This window comes from Melospiza georgiana, chromosome Z, assembly GCF_028018845.1.
Source record: "Melospiza georgiana isolate bMelGeo1 chromosome Z, bMelGeo1.pri, whole genome shotgun sequence".
Taxonomy (NCBI): Eukaryota; Metazoa; Chordata; class Aves; order Passeriformes; family Passerellidae; genus Melospiza; species Melospiza georgiana.
Window position 1 is genome coordinate 68135814 of NC_080465.1, and position 16511 is coordinate 68152324.

Sequence of the window (16511 nt, forward strand, 5' to 3'; positions counted from 1 at the left end):
TTTTTTGTTTTCTCTCTTGTAGGTAGTGCTAAATTTAAAGTTCTCTCACTGCTTGTAACTGGAGGCTGGGGAATTAAAAGCGGTGAAAACTTTGGAAGAGGTTTGGGGGAGGAATCTATATGAAAGAATTCTTAGAATTGTAAAACAATTTGCTTGCTTGAGTTTGATCTGAGGGGGTGATTTCTTGGGAAGGGGAAACTGTGATAGGGATGATTTTCACAGCTTCTCAGCTAGGCAGAGTAGATTTGGAGTCTCTCATGGCAGACCTGCCCTGTACAACTTCAGAACAAGATCTGGTCATAACTTGTTTGGAAGAGGAACAGGGCACAGGAATAGTAGCTCTTTTTTTGTAAAGCTTCTCTAAACTCTCATCTCTTGGATTTTAACTCTTAACTTTTCTAGAACACAACTTTTGATCCCTTAAATTCTTGGAACACAACAAAAATCTTGAACACTTTCTTGGGAAATCTGGAGGTGGATGATTTTGCAGAGGAACGGGAGGATGCCTGGTTGTAGTATTAGTGACGCAGGAAATCTCAGAAGAAACAGAGGACACGACTGAAGTTGGAAGCTGATCTGATGTCTTCTTCCTGGGGATTGGGGTGTTGTCTACACTGCTTGTAGAAACTCTAGACACACTAGGAGAAGAGAAGGAACTTTGAACAAAACCTGAGATCTCTTCAGAAGAGGACAAAGGCTCAGCACTACTTGGAATTAAAAGTCTCAGAACTAGGTGTTCTGTTTTGGTATTTGAGAAAGTCTCTATTATGATCATTCTGTTTAAAACTTTCTATTAAAGCTTTGGAGATAGGCTGAAGTCTCTTCTTTTTTGAGAGAGACTAGATCATATTTTTTTTTTGTTTATCTGATCTTAAAAATTAAAGGTAAAAGCAGATTTTAAGTTTCTATTTTGAGTACTAACCTTTACTTTCATTAAGAAGATTTTAGTTCATGTTTTGAGATGTCTGAATATCTTTTATTTTGAAAAATTGTCTTAAGCTGGTAAAAAACATTCTGTTTGGTTTTAGATAAATGATTTCCCATCATGGTGTTTAGGAGATCTTAAAGTTGCTACTTATTACTTATATCAGCTACAGATCATGAAGGGGATTATCTGTTCTTCCTATTAACAGTTTGGTCTTCTGGCGACTGCACTGTCTACTCTCTTATTTTTTATTCCTCTAGTCTAAAATCTTCTTCATAGAGAAGCACTATTTATTGTTGGCAGGGGGCTAGGTACAAATCATGAACAGGACGGGACTGCTAAGAGCGCAACTTGAGCTGTTTTATTTTCTAGCATCAGCCTCATTACATGGTTATGACAATGGGAAGATGCTATTAGATCCCATCCCAAGCAGCAGACAAAGAACCTAATGTTACAACTTACTTTAAAAGTTTTTTGACCAATCATACAAAGCAAAAGCATATTGACAGTAGTTCTATCCAATCACTATAAGTACATATACCTTAGGTTAAAACAATGCTTGCTTATTTCCAATACAATACCTCCTTAAAACACAATGCACAGAGCTCCATTATTAAGCTTAGAACTTCCTAATATCTTGCTAGATATACTTTTCTGCAAACTTAAGGAGTTATCCTAGACAATTGTTAATACACAGAGACCATTGTTCTACTTGTCCTAACAAGATTTTCTGCTAACAAATCTTATAGCTACTACTTAGCTCTAATCACAGTTCTACTGTCTCTAAGGACTGTCTTTTACACCTTTCCCAAAACACTCAGATTTTAAAGTTTCCCACATATTCATAACACGAAAACATATATATTGCAATGTTGGTAACAACAGATATTCTGGTGATGATGTGAAGGAGCCCTGGAGGGCAGTGGTTGTCTCCATGTGAGACACTGCGAGAAACAGCACTATTTTTAAAATTTCAAAGGTTTACTAAACCTTAACAAAATTACAACAGAGGACAAAAGGAAAAATTACAACAGTCGGAGTCTCCATGACCAACAGCCATGTGCTCATCCACAAAACAGATGCTCTGTCTTTTATACCCTTAGCTGCTCCCAAAGTTTTGTCAGTCAACTCCTACTCTGCCATCCATTGCTGGAGATTACTTTCTTACATCTTTCTTGATTGGAGGTCAAGTGTCATTATGCTGTGCCTCCTAGTAATAGGCCGTGCCTACTAGTAACAGGCCGGCCCTCCCCAGTTGCAGTGACTACCAAGGCTATTACAAGTGGGAGGGGAGGGAGGACTCTGGGAAGACATATTCCAATAACATCACTATATATCTACAAAATTTCCCCAATAACATCATTGTACATCTACAAAATTTCTCTTAACATACACATAATATCCATCTCTTAATTGTGAGAGCCAACCATCACATTACTCGTCTGTAACAGACGCCACTGACTTACTCTCTACTGAGAGTTCCATCTACCTCCAGTTGGCTTTACACTTATCAACCAGATCTTACCCAGGTCTCAGTCATTTAATCTCGATCTCCAGTGCAAAATACAATCCCAATCTCTCCATTGTTTCTGGGTCAGTTAGCAGCTTTTAAAATGACCAGATCAGACACCTGGTAAAGTGTCTAGGAGCAGGTCCAGAGAGACTTGAGTGATGGCCAAAAAGATCTGGCTCTGGCAGACAGGCTTTTTGTTTCTGTCACAGCCATCATAGGAAAGCCTTGGTAACCAGAGGCCTAACTCATATAAATGTTATGGCTCAAACAGAAACCCACCTTTAACTTGTCAAAAATGTACAGCTGAAAGATAAACGACAAATTCCTTTGAGATACAGTATCTAGTAGTAGATGATTCCTTTGCAATGCTTATAAAGTGAGGTTATTTAATTCCACTTAGTTTGTGTGATCTTTCCCTTGTATTGTGAGTTACTGTAAATCAATCATGGTCATGCATCCAAAGGCTCCCAAGTTTGTTTCCATGTGTTTACAAGTGCATAAGCACTTGACTTCACATCACAGTACACCAATGCAGCTGAAAAGGTTTAAATGAACCTTTCCTTCACGTCTTCCAGTTCTTTTTAAGCCACTATATTTTGAGGTATATATGAAGTCAATGATGTCCTGCAGGTTGCAAGAAACTCAATATCTGAATTTAGGCATTGACTGAGTTCTCAGTACTCCAGAATGAATTGGTCAACTTTTTCAACTCAGCCTTACCAGATATTTGGGTTTCATTGGAATGGCATGTCTTTTCTGGGTTGTTTCCAATTTCATGGGTTTCAATGCAACCCAGGTCCAGGTAGAAATCATACATTCTTGTGAGGATACTAATTGCCAAAGTGATGTTTCATGCTTCATCACTCCCAAATTCACTCTGCAAAATAAAAAAGAAAATTAAAAAATCAATTTCATTACAGGGAACACCCCTCTGAGTCCCAATAAGATGGAAACACTAGCTATGTTGTGCATCTGGCTTTGCTCGCAGGACAAGATTTAGGCAACATAGTGACTCTACTCCAAGAAATGCTTGGACAGCAATGGGCTTGGACCCGGATAAATCTGCTCTCACTACTCTTCACACTATGTTTCTTGGAATATTAAGAAAAAAGAAAGCAATACTAAAGGACTATGAAATAACAGCACAACAGCAAAGATCGTCAGTGTAGTACAGTAAGGTTTTTCGCACAAAAAATTTTCCACCCCTTTGTATGCATGTGCATGCAAACACAAATATGTTACAACATTGCAACATTACTCAGGTAGAGTAAGTATGGATATTGTTCTAACATCATTGTCCATAATTCTGGATGATTTACAAGGCCATGCTGATAAATACCAAAACTCTCAAGACTTCTGAGTCTGTTTTTGCCTGGTTTGGATGTGTTGTGAAGCCAGCAATCCCTATTGGCATCAGCAGATTTTGCAAGAGTCAATTTATATAATAAACAGGATAATTAGGAATAAAACATCTTCTGAAACCCCTACACAGCTTTATGGGAGATGTAAAATCTTTTATTAACTCAACAGTGGATAAAAGAAAAGGGAAGCCTTCAAATTTGTAAACATTTCTTAACATGCCAGTTGCATAAGAGATATAAACTTTCTGCAAACTTTATCTCTTGCACTAAGGCCACAAAAAACTACAACAAAATTATTATAAAAGTGACTTAAAAGAATTTAAATATTTTATTTTTATTGACCTAAAACTAGGCTGTTTGTTTTTGACACAACCACGTACATTCTTGCTTAGGACATTCATGATTTATAGTGGTCATGTGTTCAAACTAAACTGGCTTCAAGGTTGTGTTGCTCTTCTGGTTCTTTCTATTTTCTTTTCTTTTTGTATTCCATTTTGTCCTGAGAAACCCTTTATTTCAGTGGCTTTTTTCCATTTTGTAGACCTAAATCTTCTACTGATAAAATCAGTGAGACCTATGTCACTGGTGGTTGAAGAAGTACAACAAAGCCATATTTCTTGACTAAAATACATGAAGCAAAGGTTCTTCATGTGATTTTAAAGGCAGGTTCATGCAACCTTTTCTTAACAGATTAACTTGCCTCCTTAACTACACAACTCATTACACTTCTTTACTTAAATAAGGAATAAACACCATCATGTATCACAGCTTCTTTGCATGAGGTCACTTGTGGATAAAGGAAATGTCTAGCTGTGGCAATATTGCAAAAGTAATGTCTGGCATTTTTGTGAATGCATGATAGGGAAAAAATCTGTATCCAATAGTTAGGATAGCACTGCACATTTGACTATATAATATCCTATATAATTTGAATAAATGATATCCAGAAGTCAAATATTCTTATTCTGTCTTTTTTTTGACCACAAAATCTATACCTGGCCTTAAATGTAGTACTAATTATTTTCATTTTTGTTGTAGCCTACTAATTGCACCAAGCTGTACTCATGCATTGTTGAAGGAAGGTTAATAAACAGTAGGGAAAAAATAGACTTCTGAAATTCAAACTGCAATTAGTCCAGATTTTGTAATGTTTTTTGTATCTGTAGTAAATGTATTTTATGTTGTTCAAAACTAGAGATTTTAAGTACATTATCTGGTCCTTTGATAAACAGTAATAATTTTAAGAGATAAAAGACTTGATGGCACAATAAAATTTTACCTTTCAAAACCACAAAGCCACACCAAGCAGATTACAAGAGAGGAATTTTGATAATATTTTTTTCCTGCAGATTAAAACCAGAAAAAATAAGAAAGAAAATAAGAGGGCAGTGGAAAGGGAGGCAATAGACAAAGAGGGTGTAAGCATCATATTATTCTAAATAATCTTTGCTGTAAGTTTTGATCTAGAATGAGAATTATTTGATGGGTTTATCTACTAAATATCAAAATATATAATCAAGACAACATGAAAAACAGATACTTGGCTCTTAGCAGTGTAAAGTCAGGTAATGTGCAACTGGCTTGTTTTGTCGTAGTACTGCTAGGACAGCCTGATAAGGAAAAATAAGAAACTATCATTGTGTTAATAGCTAAGTTAATGCTAAAATAAAGTAATATTTACCCTGCAGGAGTAGCAGCTGTGTTGCACTATTGAATTCAGTGGCCTACAAAGTTCTTAGCAATGAACAAAACCAGCTGTGCCTGGCAACAATAGGTGACTTACAGCACCTTGATACAGGCTCAAAATTAACTAATTTTTAATTGTTGTATAATTTTCCAATTATAAATGGTTGCCAGTTCTTTTCTTGCCAGTATTCTTGTAACAGACATCCGTACTGGCATCTTGAACATTTTTGGGGTTGTTTATTGTTGGCTTGTTGCTGATGGTTAGCTGAAGAGAAACTTTCAGGTTCTGTTTGAGGAACCTCAGGGCTCTGTTTTAGGCAGTTCAGCCTAACAGAATTAAGCCTGACATGTTTCAAGTCTAGTACTTTGTAGAATAAACATAAGACAATGGTTTAGATTGATACAATTCTCATACAATTCCTGAACTGTATGAGACTCGAACTTTCCTAATTGCTTTACACATCTATAAATAAAGACCATAAAAGAAGAGTACAACAGGATCAATCAACATAAATTTGAAATCCACTGCAGCACATTAAATGGTGCAGTCTCACTGAAACAAAAGGTAACCCTGTGGCTTCTTGCAGTTTGAAGCTAATTGTTTTCATCAGGATTGGATCATCTGGATGTTCACTGTAGTGTCCCTCAGTAACTGAGCCGGCTTGCAGAAAATGAGTCCATTTTGCAGCAACACAGCAGGCTCAGACACCACCTATTCTGCTCTCGAAACTGTCATGCATAAAAACTTCATTGTGATTAATTCAACTTGAAAGCAACTAAAGGCTATGAGAATGAGAGGCTATGAGAAAAACGTGCTGCCAGCACTGGCAAAAGCTGACCTGGAAAGTAGGCTCAGAGACAGGAGAATAAAAGACCAGGACCCATGAACATAGCATATTGTTTAATGTTTAAGTATGATTCCCGTGCCAGCAAAAATAGCAAATGTGATGTAAATTTATTTAAATAGATTCCACAGCTTAAAAGTTTGCCAGCCGCTCTTATCCAGCTTTCCCAGCACTCTGATTCGTTACTTAGAGTGGAAATATAATGACATATAGTCATCATTGTAATAGCTCCTTTGCAGAGACACAATGATGATTAATAGCTAGCAGCAAATTTTCACATGGGCTCTGAAGAACTATAGCATTAAGCAGGCAAACACTCCCAAATCCCCCTTTTCTGTTCCACTGAAAAGTACTCTCCATGCAACTTGCAGATATGAACAAAGCCTATCTTAATTCCAATCAGCTTTTTCCTCATTCAAAGAAACTTTCTCTTTTTCGTATTTGATTAATGTGCATTTTTCTTTCATCTTTCACTTGAGCCTGAGACTCTACTTTTTACTGGGTGGAGACAGGAAATAATTTCAGTAATAACTGATTTTGCTTTGTTTGTCCATCTAAAATATATTTAGAGACTTTTCTCAGTTAGTTGATCTAATGCATATTAAAAAGAACACAAAACTGAAAAGGAAGCCTAACTTTCTCTTCATTGAAAAATTATTAACACAAGCACCAAGAGATGAGCTCAGAGAAACAGTTCTAGTTGTGTAAGTCAAAGACTGGAGAGCAACAACAATAAGATGCCTCAATTTATTGTATCAATTTTCATTCCCATTATGAACTTTTAATTGAAACTGGAATAAATTCACTTTTCCTTACAGAATTATGTCAAAGATAAGACTTTAAATAGATATGTTTTATCTAGATTTATCCAGATTTATTAGAAAAACATTATTTTTATATTAATGTTGTATTCACTGATGTGAATTTATCATTTTTCCACAAATGTCCTTGCCACACTGATGGAGAAAAAATATTTTTAGGGAAGTTTCAGTGTTCCTTTTAACACTTTTACTGTGATAAAACTAAACTTGGAGGTAATAACGCTGGATTTACATTAGAATAAGCATACGGCAGAGCAGCAGGATACAATTTTAGCTTTTTATTAAACACCTTTAAAGAGAAAGGAAAATTTGCACCAGTGCAAAAAAAGCTGAAATTTATGAAGTATGTCAGGTTTTGCTGATGCTCTAGAGAACTTAAAAATTCTGTAACTCTCTGTATGTACCACATACTCTGTTAGACTTTGCATATTATTGGTGTTCCACTCATGAACTGATTATTTGATCTATCCAGTCCCAGGAAAATGGTCCTTGTCCTCTGCATATTAGATATAACACAGATGAAAATTGACTTTGAAAGCAACATAATATCTCAGAATAAATAGTGTTTGCTGAAATGATTTCATCACCATGTGAGATGAAGAAGTAAATACATTTGTCACCAAGCTTTCCGTGCATTTTAAAAGAATGCTACTGTCAAGTTGTCTGTTAATTTGATCAGTTTATTGTCTAGAAGAAATTAAAATCTCTTCTCATAATAAATTATTTTGAAAGAATGCAAAATATCTGTGAACCATTTCAATTGTTTTGTATTCACATATAATTATTATTTGGTTTGTTTCAGGGACTAAATTTTCTAGTGAGGTGAATAGCATGGCAGATTTGCATCAGAATTTTCTTATAATTACTTGGGAAATAACATTTCATATGAAAATTTCTCATAAGATCAGATTTCTACACAATTTCTTTATGTTTCTGCACCTTGTAAGCACATCTGTTCCTTCTGTGTGTTTTAGAGATTTTTTTTACCCTGGTGTAACTTTGCAGATATATAGATGATTTAATATCCATGACCCAAAACTTTAATCAGACTCACAGAATTTTTGTCAAGTATTATTAATGCTCAGTGAAGTAAAGGCTGCATTACTGACATGGGATTCTTTCCTCTTAGAAAGATAGATACACTGCTTTAAAAGAAAGATACACTGCTTTAAAGAAAAACTTGCATTTTGTTTTCTCCTAGAAATTCCACTTTTAACCTGTAATTGAAATTACTCAACAATTAATTGAAAGAGTTAAATATAATGCAAATTCTAGTAGCTATTAGTGACCTGCATTGAATACTTGCATTGGTGTTATTTAAGAGGGACTGTCATTGGAAATATTCCCAGAAACTTGGAAATCAGAACTTGCATATGGATGAGGGAGATCCATTCACTGGTTTATGGATCCCAGGTTCCTCAGTTGTAGTCACAAATTGATTCAGTGTCCTCTTTAATCCATTTTGTTTTATTTGAAACTTTTAAAATTGGTGCAAAAAATGTAAAATCATGTGTAGCTGGTGAACTCCCCACTGTGCATCTGAGAAGCCTTATGTGGGTTGTATATTCCAGCAAATACATGGAATTCATGCACACTCCTGATGGCCTCAGACAACGGTATGCAAACAACTGGTAGGGAGGGCTAAAATCACAGATGTCATACATTTTTCTGGACATGTCAGCACAAGCACATTAAACATGTCAACGTGTTCATGCATGCCAATCTATGTCTTGGAGGACAGCAAAATCCCAGCAACGCTACAGTTTCAAAGCACTTGTTTTACTGTTTGGTGCTGTGTATGTAGAAGTTCCACAGAGGCAAGCTTTGGGTTAATGCAGGGTTAGATGAGGAAACTCCTTTCTCAAGAAGTCCCTAATAATTTGTGGTCATGTATAATGTTATTGCTGGGTTTGAGAATTTTGTTGATTTTTTTTTTCCTCTCAAGGAATGTTCCTCCTACATGTTGCTAGGAGACAATAACGACTGGATACTTAAGAGAGACAGACAAAAGAAGCTGTCAGAGCTCAGACCTGAGATTTGGACTGGGAAAATGGGATTGAGTGCAGTCTCTTGCGCTCTCAGCTTTCAGAGGGGAGAGAGGCCGCAGTCGGTTGCTGTGAGGAGAATTCGTCACCACTGCAGGGTTCCGTCCCCTGCTGCCTTCTACCACGAGTGGAGCTCTGCTCATAAGAGCAGCTTTTGTACTGGAACCTTATTAACAGCCTGCCTGTTATATGTAGTGGAGATAATTCATGCTATAGAAATAGATATATGTATGTATAAAATATTAGTAAAGTCTAAACCTATGTTTGTGAAACCACCCTGTCCAGGAACAGAGTCCTATTCACATAATAACTGATTCCCGGACAGAGTTGAGATAAAATCAAACCCTGTTATCGTATGAACAGAGTAGCCCTGAGTCTGCAATTGTCCTGGTCGGGACTAGAGATATTCACAAGGTAACCAGTTCCCGGACAAGCTCTGGGACTATACCAGACCCATTATCAGATGTAGGAGACAGGCTGGAGTCTTCAGAGGGGATTTCCTCTGCACCTGGAAGATATCATCTGGAATTTCCTGGGTGATGATCAATGGGACATCTCAGGAAGCCCACGAGATCATGCATCATCCTGGATTTGATGGAATCTCTGCTACTCAAGAGATGGCATCATCTACTACATGTGAATAGCTCTTCCTCTTGGGCATTCATCAAGGCTTTGGACACTCTCTTTGTGTGTTTCTACACATGTATGGATCCAACTTTACATGCAAAGAGAGACAAAGAATTATGTGGTCATCTCTGCCTCAGGCAGAATAAACTGTATATAAGCAGGCTGCTGGAAGCACTTGGGGTGAACCTTCAGGGGAGCACTGTCTCTCTGTCAGCAGGAACCCAAGGTCACCCAGCGGCTGCACCCAGGGCTGACACTGACTTGGCTGTGGTGAGATTTCGAAATTTTCTATTTTTGTAAATTGACTTAATAAATCTTTGTCGAATTTTTTTTATAAATTTGGCTACAGATTTGATCATTTATAACACTGCCTCACTAAAAGAGGGACTTATTATCATCTGCTCAGGTGCATGAGGGGAAAATCCTGGGATCCAGAGCTAGCCTTTCCCGACCCTGCTGGGAGCTGGGTTGCCACTGGTGCGCCCTGCCGCTTCTTTGCCACTGCTCCAGGTTTTTGCTATATTGTAGCCCCGCACGCCCTGCTTGCCAAGACGTCCTGCGGTTCCCAATACAGCTGTGGGGTTTGATATATCTTGTCTACTGTCCCCAGAGATTTTTGCTCATTTTTGCTGTTCCAGTTTGCTGCTTCTGAGGATCCTGCTGGGGCACTAGGATGGACTGACCCAAGGGGTTTGCGAAGCAAAGTCTGTTTTCTATCCCCTTCTTGTCTAGGACAAAGCCCCCATTATCCCTTCCTGTCTGGGCCAAGCCGCCATTACAGCGTGCTGCCTGAGCTCCCACCAGTGCGCCCCCTGCAGGCATGGGGGAATCACTGCACCTGCACCGCCCAGTGGGAGCCACCAGCGCCCCTGCCGGCTGTGACTGGAACTGCAACAGAGGGGAAAGGGCTGCAGCCGAGAAGGCTGGGATGGGGTTTCTGGTTCTGTTTGTTGTCACTGCCATTGTTGTTGTTTGTTCGTCTTGTTATACATACTAGTAAATAATTGTCGTTCCTATTCTCATATGTCTGCCTGAAAGCCCCTGAATTTCAAAATTACAGTAATTTGGAGGGAGGCTCCTGCCTTCCTTTACAGACAATCTTTCAAACTGAGACAGTTGCCCAGTTTGGTAAAAGTATTAGACAGATATTACCCAACTGCACAGTCAAATATTTTTAGATCTGGCAGAAGCCTAGTTTCGAATGTCAGGCTTGTATGTCCAAAAGACTCTATGCTTTGTCTTCTGCTACACAGTGAGCTTCTAAAACACACACTTCGGCTATCTTCCCTCACTGTGAAGATCGTTCATTCCCCTTCTACCAACTATCCTGAGGTATTTTCATATGCACCAAATCTTTCCATGGTTTCGCCAGCACAGGCCTCTTCATACACCAGTACATATACCTGAATGAGTACAGTAGTTGCAGGATTGCAGGTTAAATCTAGGAAAATACTGCAGTATGATTTAATTTTGCCATCTTCATTCACATTGGATGGTAATTTAAGACTTCAACAGAAAACCTTCTGCAAGTTACTACTATACATCCGGAATAAGGGACAGAATCTACTGCTTCCTGGTTTTGGGAGGTAAAAAGTGGTCACATGGGAGCAGAGGTGCCACCGCTTGTTCACGTGGGAGAGAAGGCGCTGCAGCCTGCTCCAGTGGGAGTAGCGGCACCGAGATCTGTCCCAGTGGGATCGCCATCTTGAGAGGCAACACAGGCACCAGCGGTGCTTGGACTGGTCTGGGCTGGGGCGGAGAAACAAGGTAGGTAGGTGGAAGATTGTCCAAGGGTTCCTATTCCTTTCCCTTGTTTGCCGGATATCTGAGAGCTCCTGCCGGGTACAAACTCATACCAGCATACCTCCACATTTCGGCATACTCAGTTTCCTCAAAATCCTGCGGGCGGTGATCAAATACGTGATTGTACAGGGACTCGCAAGTCCGTGCCTCAAACATGATGAACACTGGCCAGACCACGTATTTTCCAATCTCCTTCCCTCCCCATTCTTCCATGCAAAAATGTATCATTTTCTCCTCGGACCTCCCTGCTCTGCTGGGACTGTCGTCCCAATGTTCTAGCATCCACCCCATCAGACTCTCCCTTGGAATTTCTGGCAGAACTTTCTCGGGACCCTGGGGAGATTTTTCCTGGGGCTTTTTCTGGAACCTGCTTTTTCCCAACCCCATTTTTCCAAAAATCCTGCCTGCGAATTTTCTCACCTTGTCTCCTCCGGCTGGGACACTCATTGCACGTCCCGAATTCTTGTCTGATGTCAATTTCCCAAGCTTGCAAAACATCACCAGTTTACTCAGTCACGTGGAAAACCGTTCCATGGACTTTTCAACTGATCTCCAGTTTTCTTACCTGTTTTCTCTGGATCAGAAGGCAGACGGGCTCCTGGAATTTTCCAGCACCATCTTTTCTTCCCCTTTCTGACCTAACTGTGACCAATTCCCCCCTGAACTCCCTACGAGTCCCAAGTCCCACGTGCGTTTAGAAAAAGCGTCCGCTTCCTCCTTGACCGACCACATTCCTCACGGGATGGTGGAAATGCAATTGTGGGGTCCACATTTGCTTCATGACAGAGTCACATCTCACACACACAGTCAGTCATACCCACTCAACCACGTGATACTCACGGTTCCTTTCCCACATGGATTCTTCGTGCACGTCAATTTCTGAGTGGAAAAAGCACCTCAGGCTCTGAGATCCCCTGGATCTTGCCGAGAATCCGAGAACTGGGTCCATTTTATCCCTCTTTGGCTGTGGCTCTGGTTTTGGTTTGGTGATTTTTGATTGGTCCCGTGAACTCCCATTCCTGTTCAGAGTGCTGAAATCAGCGGGGCACCTTCTGGCCAGGAAGGGGTCCCGAACCCCAAATTCAAATCACTTCAGGTTGTCACCAGATTGTTATAAATGATCAATCGTGAGCCAAATTATCAAAAATTTTGAAAGGATTTATTAATCTATCTGCGTGACCAAATTTCGGTCTCTGAGACCACCACAGTTGAAGAGGCAGCATCAAGCCCAGGATTGGTGCTGGGTGAACCTGGACCTGACCCCTAGCATGTCAGAATCTCCCCTGTTCACGAATGTCAGTTCTTGTGGCACAGTTTTATACAGTTTATTGTGCCCAAGGCAAAGGTGTCCAAATTTCTTTTGTAACTCTTCATATTCATTGCTGTTTTTTAAAATGTGCATAGCTGGACAAAGGTCAGTTCCAGGTGGACAGTCAGCGTTGATGGGCTCCGGGGATGCCATGCATTCAGATGTATCAGGTTGGCGCTGCTGACTGTCTTGATTGATGCAATTGGCAAGGCGATAATCGCTCCTAGGTGGTTCCCCGAAGACTTGAGATACCGGTGATCATTGCCCTGGAAGCTTCTATTCTTACATTAAAGTGTGGATTGTTATCTTAGCTTGTGTCCGGGAATTTGTTGTAATCTGAATAGACAGCTGCTCTCGGCCGAGGTGGTCAGAGACATATGTTTGGATTTTTACAATCTTTTATACCATACATTAATACCATATATTACCTACCATATATTCCAATTTTGTTTCTTTTTCACTCTTGTTTACACTAAATATATTACTTTCACATGTCCACCTTCAACCTTTTAAAATTTTTCTGCTTTGGCAGAATTTTAATAGAGGTATGTAGTGTAGGTTCATCACAAAGCTGACAATCCACAAAAAAAAAAGTTCTGTCTCACATGATTCTTCTATTTTTGATATTTTTTTTCCCTAGAACCTAGAAATAAATACCCTCATTCTTTTTCTCTAGGCAGTTACTCTAAATGCCTTTTTCTACACTCCTTGAAAACTCTCTTTTTTCTTCTATGTTCCAGGACATCAGAGGTCTGTCTGTAAGTCCCTCTTCGGCTTTGGAGCTGTCTTCCACTTCATTGTCTATTTTTTGAGTTTGGTGGCAGCATATGGGCTTACCTACTTTCACAGCAGCCTTTAGTCACTTCTTATAAGATCATAGTATTAGATAACAGCATCACTCTGTGCACTGAAGATCTCTGACCTGGTATGCTTACTGAAGTGGTGTAAGTCTCCCTGTAAAACTGCATATTTATAAGGAAAAAGAAACTCTGTATTATTGTTCAGTTCTTCATATCTTAAATTACATTTTCTCATTCCAGAAATACACAGTTCTACGTTTCCATGTTAGTCTGTTTTATTATCCAGTTTCAGATCACTTCTTCTTTCCTCTGTAGGCTGAAAACCTTGTGTTCATTGAACCTTGTCCTGGGCTGACTATATGATGCTTTCATCCCCAATCATCTTGTTCTGTTTATACCAAATAATAAGTTTTGCACCTTTAAGCCTTGTTCCGGAGAGTGAAGGGGAGAGAGAAGAAGCACGCAGTTTTTTTCAGACACTGCACTCCACTCCTCCACATTCCTGCTCCTGGACTGTGCTGTCTGTGGATGGACAGACAGCGGAACAGAGCTCTCGTTTGGCTTTTAGTTAGTTTACCTGGCTGAGGCAAAGAAGTTCCCTGGACTGTGGTTTTTGGGTTTTTTTTCCCCTTTTCTTTGGATCTCTTGAAACCTGCTCTGGACTGAACACCCAGAAGAGCACCATCAGCTAGCATCTGCGGCCCACTGGGCAGGCCTGGCCTGCGACATTTCCAGCAGCGGAGGGAGCTCAGCTACAACCCAGGGAGGGGCCAATTGAATCTGCTTTCCTAGAGGAGCCGCTTTGGGGATTCTCTCCCAAATTTGCTCTGAACCACGACAAACCTATATTTCCTATCTGTATTAAAACTGTGCCAAATATGGGGAACAAATGCATTCAGTTGTCTTGAGAAACAGCCCTGTGAATACATTGGCATTACATTTTGTCCTTAATCACAGCTGTAACAGCTTCTCTTAAACAAAGATACCCAAAAGCTGTAAAGAAAACCTACTTCCACTTCAAGTGGACTCAGTGCACAGTTTTTCCTTCTAAATCTCAGCTCTGAAAATAATGAAAGAAAATAAAGTCTTGCTGAAGTTTAACCTAGAACATGCCCCCATCTTCCATTTTTTCTATTTTTATTTTTGCCCTGCTTTCTGCATATTCTTTAGGTCATCAGTAAGGTAAGAGCAATAGATTATGACTAGTATCATAGACACAAGTGTCCTGTGATATCATATTTTTTGAACTATATTTTTGGATCCTTGCTGACAATTTCTCTTAGCTGCTATGAAGGCAGATGGTGCTCTCTGCTAGAATTCCACCATTCCTGCCTTCTCTTACTTTCACCTTTAACCTTTTAATTTCTAACTCTCATGGACTGCAGAAATTTTTACATTTATCCAATAAAGAACCTTCTGAGAAAGGAATCTTCTCCCAAGTGTAAACTTACTTCTCCAAACTCTTAAAGCAAACAGTTCTCTGCAAATAAAAGAAGCATTCGGTACTCCTTAGGAATTAAGAAAGCTAACATGCTGTTCATTAGACTCAGCACATGCTACATCTTAGCTGAACATGTGAAACAAAGCTGAGTAATGAATGGGGTATGATGATGTAAGTAAACACTGAGGCGACTTCAGTGCCAGGAAACCTCAATGTACTGTGCTGTCAGAGGAGAAAAGACTCAGAAAGGACATGGAGAAGCTATGGGGTTTCACAGCTGATGGTAAAAATGAAGAAGCAGATGGCTACTGGAGATAACAAAAATAATTGCTAGGATTAGAATACAAAGGCATCCTTTCTTCATCAACCCACAGCAGATAATCTGTTCCCACTTTCACATTCAAAAGGATTTTTATAAGTTTTGAGGGGCACTGGAAAATTGGAGCAGATCCAGTTTGTGGGGGAACAAGATGATCATAGTGCTGGCGAACTTGGTGTATGGTGAAAGGTTGAAGGAATTGTGTTTGCTCTGCCAGGGCATGATGAAGTTAAGAAGATCAAAGAATCTTGTATCTAACAGGTATTTATGGAGTAAAAAGTAAAAGTGTTCTTGCTTCACAGTGATGCATGGTGTCAGGACAAGAGGGAAAGGATACAAACTGCTGCCTGGATAGAAGAAAAACATACAAAGAGCACTCTGAAATACTGGAATGGTTTGCTCAGGGAAGTGGTAGAGTCTACCTTATTGAAAATATTAATGTCTTAGCTTGACAAGGCCCTGGATAACCTAATCTAAAGACTAAAAAGTTGGATCAGATGATTTCTAAAGGCCTCTTCCAACCTAGATTTCTCTATTATTCTTTGCATCTTATACTAAATCTGAGTTTAGCATAGGGTAAGAACCCTAGAATAAGGATCATTTTAAAGGCTGTATTAAAAATTAGCATACATTTAGCATTTCAAAACAAAACATATATATTTTTAACAAGGGTAAACTGTTTGGCAGTTTTTTAAAAAATTGAGAGTTCCAGGCCAATGTGCTCAGTTCTTCAGCCAGCCAGTCTCCACTTTCACCTCAAACCTCTCTGCCTTCTAAGTAGCTCTGACAACCTGTCTATCTCAGATGTCTACCTGTCAATCAAGAATAAGATGTTGTGATCTTCAGTTAATGTAAAAGAGTGACTTGGATTAAAATGTTTATTGCAGAAGCAGTCAGAAAATGTAATTTTGTAAAGACTGAATTTTAGTTGGTTTGATTGTATTCCACTGTGGCTGGCATCACTACACATCTTTCATTCTAACTCCTCTTTCATTTGATTTGCTCACGCCCCCTTT

The 16511-nt window shown here is 39.3% G+C and overlaps 1 long non-coding RNA gene across 3 annotated transcripts in view; it reads left to right on the plus strand.

The window, feature by feature from the left end:
• Window positions 1-16511, plus strand: part of LOC131096014 (uncharacterized) — a 104517-nt gene that overhangs the window by 79915 nt on the left and 8091 nt on the right. Inside the window, exon 3 of one of the 3 annotated variants that reach the window (XR_009115938.1) lies at window positions 9097-10085. The exons of 1 other annotated variant lie outside the window; for it this stretch is intronic. This is a non-coding gene — a long non-coding RNA (uncharacterized LOC131096014). Of the gene's footprint in view, window positions 1-5148; window positions 5213-9096; window positions 10086-16511 lie in introns of those variants that run through there. One more of the 3 variants, XR_009115940.1, reaches the window with a different exon arrangement.